We start from the raw sequence: 5,000 nt of genomic DNA, 5'->3' as shown, positions 1-5,000 counted from the left end.
GAGGATCGCTCCACTGACTTTAACACGCTCATTAAATCCCCAAATGATCTTTATTACAACATTTACAGCACGGGTACCTGGAGTTATCTCAATACAAGTGACCACATTCAAGTAGACTGACCCCAAAACACACACACACACACACACACACACACACACACACACACACACACACACTCACACACACACTCACACTCACACACTCCTCCCCCGCTTACTCCCAGTTTATGGAAAGCTCACCTGATAGTGGATCAGAGCTCCTGGGCTTTAGAAAACTCCACTGTGTGCCTGTTCATTCACATGCTAATAGGGTTTTTTTAAGAAGCAGTGAACGGACCAGAACCATAATGGAACCAGCTATAATCCTGCCTCCACTTATCCGGGGAGGCCACACACACACTCCCTCTCTCTTTTCGCTCGCTTTGACTCCCACTCTCTCCGTTCCTATCGCTATTTCCTGCGCAGGGCGGGCTGACTCCCCTGTCCTCCGCTGTTTAATTGTCATGGAAATGTAGCCTTGGCCCGGCGTTGGAGGTGGACTTGTGTGTTTGTGTGTTTGTGTGCGAAGTGGCGAGCCAGTGGTATCGGTTGGATCTCAAAAAAAAAAAAGCAAAAAAAAAAAAAAAAAAAGCAACAGGGTTTTTTTTTTGTTTTGATTGACAGGGGGGGATGCAAACCTCCCCCCTCCATGAGTCAGTGCAGTGCAGAGGTTTCTCCAGCACTGACATGTTGCTATGAATTGTTATTATTCTCACGGATGCACATATAGAAGCGCAAATGCATAATTAATCGGGTTTCCAAGACTTTGTACACACTCTGCTCGGCCTTTTTTCGAATGCGAAATGAAGTTATCATGCGCATAACCTCCTCCGTCCGTGTACACACACACACACACACACACACACACACACACACACACACACACACACACACACACACTTTCTCACACATTTTCTCCCTTGCCAGTCATCGGTGGTGTCAGCAAGTTCTTTTTTCTTTTTCCTTTTTTCGCAGCTAGCAGGACAGAGCCGTCTAATGAGTGCTGGGCCCAGTGCGGGGGCTGGTTGGCTGGCTGCACTGACCTGCTGTTGGGGGCTAATACGAACACAAACACACTCGCTCTCAAACGGACACGTTTCAAGTAGAGAACAACTCGGTTAAGCTTTCACACATGAGAGCTGTCACTTTTCCAAAAAAAGAAGAAGAAAAAAAAAAGGCAAAATCATGATCTAAAAGAAAGTTAGCGGTTGAAAATCCGCTTGTTGAAAAGAAGCACATCGAGCTGGAACAGGTGAAACTGATGAGTGCAATGTTCTACACAACGCCTGACACTGAAACGGGAGAGAGACGGAGTGAAAAAAGGTGAGAGGAAGTGCAGGAGCTCTTAACGAGAGACGAGGAAGCAGCGGCCCGTTCCCTCGATCCGTCCTCGTCTCCTCTCCTCTCCTCTCCTCTCCTCTCCCCGTGCAGCACAGCGACTGAAACGTGTTATTAAGGGGTGTGTGTGTGTGTGTGTGTGTGTGTGTGTGTGTGTGTGTGTGTGTGTGTGTGTGTGTGTGTGTGTGTGTGTGTGTGTGTGTGTGTGTGTGTGTGTGTGTGTGTGTGTGTGTGTGTGTCACACACACTTGAGCGTGAATGCGGATCATTTGATTTCATTAGCATAAGATTCTGCTCTGAATAGCGTCTGATTGCGTAAGCCTTCGGAAAGATGGCCTCACGTGAATAACGTTTGATTTTTGGTTTTTGGCGCCGTGTTTATTTTTTCGCATTCATAAAACATTTCTCTCGCTTTACGCCGCTCGACAGCCGTTTGTGAGCTCTGTGGGGCTTTGTTGATTTGATGACATGTTGACTCAATGGTCCGTATTTCACGCTGCTCCTCGGTGAGCTGTTCTCTCTTTCTGGTCTCCTTTTGAAAGTGGGTTGAAGTGCAGCCATGAGCACGCCTTTTCTCTTCGCTCGCTTTCGTTCCCGCTTTTTTGTCGATCTTTCACTAACGGCCCTCCCTCCGCTTTCTCTCTCCCCCCCCTCCCCCCCCTCCCACTCATTTGTGCCTCGTTCTTGCCTCAGTTTAAAATCTCTGACTGACATTCGCTCTCCGCTCCCTCCCTCCTCGCCTGCCCATTCGGCCTCATCCCCTTCTCTCTCTCTCTCTCTCTCTCTCTCTCTCTCTCTCTCTCTCTCTCTCTCTCTCTCTCTCTCTCTCTCTCTCTAAACTGCCACACAGCCATGTCTTAATTTCTCCTGATGCGGGAACGCATAATTAATGTGACAGCCGGTGAAGGGAGAGACCCTGGTTCTCCGTCTCCTCCATTTACCCCACCATCATTCCCTCTGTCTCTACTGTGTTTCTTTTTTTTTTTTTCCTCTCACTTTCAGACTCCCTCTTTCCAAAAAAATAATCGCTTTTGTGTTTATCTGCTCGTGTCTTCTTTTATCCCTCCCTCCCTTCCTTCTTCCTCTCCTTCCCTGTCTGTCTGTCTGCCTCTCTCTCTCTCTCTCTCCCTCTCTCTCTCTCCCTCTCTCTCCCTCCCTGCTCACGCTGCGTTGCGTTAATCTCTGACAGACAGCGCTCCCGTTCCCAGTGTGGAACCGAAACAGCAGCACAGAATTCTGAAAACACATTGGTAAACACCACTCCCCAGACACTTCCCTTTTTATTTTGATGTCTTCCATTAAATTTCTCCCACCTCCCACCTTCCATTGACAAAAAAAACAACCATCCATTCAGTCTCTCTCTCTCTCTCTCTCTCTCTCTCTCTCTCTCTCTCTCTCTCTCTCTCTCTCTCTCTCTCTCTCTCTCTCTCTCTCTCTCTCTCTCTCTCTCTTTTTTCTTTTTTTTTTTTTTTTAGCTTTTGGGTGGCAACTTCAAACGCTTAGCCTAACCAGAAAGGGAGGAGGACGGAAGAATTTTACCGCATTGACGTTTGTTTTTGTTTTGTTTTTTATCTGGGATGAGTCAGCAGAGACGGGACGTAATTAAAACACGTCGGTGAAACAATATTTTAAACGGTTTTCCCAGCGTCTCATTAAAAACAGCGTATGTTTAATAAGTCTCATTCCGAGCTGAGAGGGCTGCGACTTCAGAAATGTGATGCCGGCGTCAAAGCAAAGCGCGTCATACTTCAAAGACCTGTGCCTAAAAAAAACAGTTGATGCTCTCAAGGGGGGAAAAATATATATATATATATATATTTTTTTATTAAATTTCAGCTTCTGCCAGTATTTGCATAATTTCATATGTTTCTATTGCAGTAACCAGTTGCATAGTTGTGTCGGTTTTCCGGTTGGAAAATGTATAGACGCAGGCGGCAGAGGAAGCAGGACTCAGGAAAGAGGCTGAATCAGAGCTGGAGTGTTGGAGCAGGTACGAGAGCCGGCTAAGTGGACAGTAATATGCGATGTACTGATCCACCTACGAACGCCATCAGTCCTGTTGACCTCATTCAGTCTGGGTGGTCCCTCATCTACTGCCCCGACTGCCCACTCGCCAACTCTCCATCTATTCCACACGCAGAGGCGCTCGTGCAGCTTCCGCTCCGTCACTCTCCTCTTGGCACGTAAAGACAAACGTGAGCGTCCGTCGCGCGTTAGGAATGCGTTTTCACACATTTTCATATTTTATTTGAAACCCAAAAGTCGTAGCCATCGTAAGTCCTCCAGTCCCTGAAAACGTGTCAACGGTCTCTTCAGTAGGAAATGATGTCTTCAGTCGATGCCTGAGCAGCCCTGGTGGACTTTGACAGTAGTGCACCTCATCCTTTTGGAACAACAATTTAAAAAAAAACACCTCACATTTCAGCTGCAGTTTGAAAAGAAATGGCATGGTAATGATAACAAACATTTATTGCAGTAATCAGGGGGGAAAAACCCCCAAAATGTTATGTGCTTTCTAACATAATTGCAGTCGTGCTAACACGCACAAACACTGACGGGCTCCTACCTCTGTCCCGACGACCCCCACCCCCCCCCCCCACACACGCACACACACACACCTTGCGTGAACGCGGTGTGCCTGCCGTATACGTGGGGTGGTGGTGGTGGTGGGGTGGGGGGGGGGTCCTGCAGACCTGCGGGAGGCTGGTGTTGTGGAGCGCTGGTGAGTCACCGCGCTGATGCCGGCCTCGACAGATCTTGGAGCTCTCCGCTTTAATAAGTGCTCTTGGTGAGCGTTTTAATTAAATGTTAATACGTCCAACACCTTTTGTAATGTCAAGAGGACTGTGCTTTCTGTTCCCTGTGTGGGGATTCTTCTAGTACCACTAGCACACGTATGAATAGGTAGAGCTGGAGCCGAATATTCAAATATTCATTCGCTAGGTAGCTATTTTCTGATTTTTTTGTCATAAAAATAAATGACTACGGAAGCTCCGAAGCCCTTTAACGATGGTTTTGGGGACATCCTTATAAATAAGCACCACGTAGCAATTGGATAATTGAAGTGTTATCGAGTTGTCTTTTCTTCCATCTGCCTCCGTGCACATCTGTGGTCAATGCAACTCCAATCAATTCATTTAGCATTCTCCGCGCACACACACACACACACACACACACACACACACACACACACACACACACACACACACACACACACACACACACACACACACACACAGAGATGCGCACAGAATGCATCCTTCATGCAGTTGAGCCTCTTTGCTACGTCTCATTTTGCCTTTCAGGGCCGCAGGAGAGGCATCGGATTTCTCCACAGCTTCCATGCTCTCGCATTGATTTCCGATCACGCTTGAATTATTTTGGCATGAGGCCGATTATACAAGTGCTGCTTTTGACCATGTCTCCTCCTGCGGCCCCCCCCCCCCCCCTCTTTCTCGTTCATATCGGCCTGTTTTGTTTCGACATCCTTTATGCGCCTTTTGCGTCTATTTTTGACTTGTTCTCATTCTCACATTTTTTTTTTTTTGCATAACCGTGCATGGATGTGTGTGTGTGTGAGTGTGTGTGTGTGTGTGTGTGTGTGTGTGTGTGCGTGTGAGAGA

General features: G+C 47.4%; 1 protein-coding gene across 1 annotated transcript in view; it reads left to right on the top strand.

The window, feature by feature from the left end:
• Positions 1–5,000, top strand: part of snd1 (staphylococcal nuclease and tudor domain containing 1) — a 150,525-nt gene that overhangs the window by 50,233 nt on the left and 95,292 nt on the right. The gene's annotated exons all lie outside the window — the stretch shown is intronic.

This window comes from Cebidichthys violaceus, unplaced genomic scaffold (genome assembly GCF_023349555.1).
Source record: "Cebidichthys violaceus isolate CVI_PGR_0920_01 unplaced genomic scaffold, fCebVio1.0.p SCAF_21, whole genome shotgun sequence".
Lineage (NCBI taxonomy): Eukaryota > Metazoa > Chordata > Actinopteri > Perciformes > Stichaeidae > Cebidichthys > Cebidichthys violaceus.
Note: the sequence above shows the minus strand (reverse complement) of the source record. Positions and strands in the feature narration are given on the sequence as shown.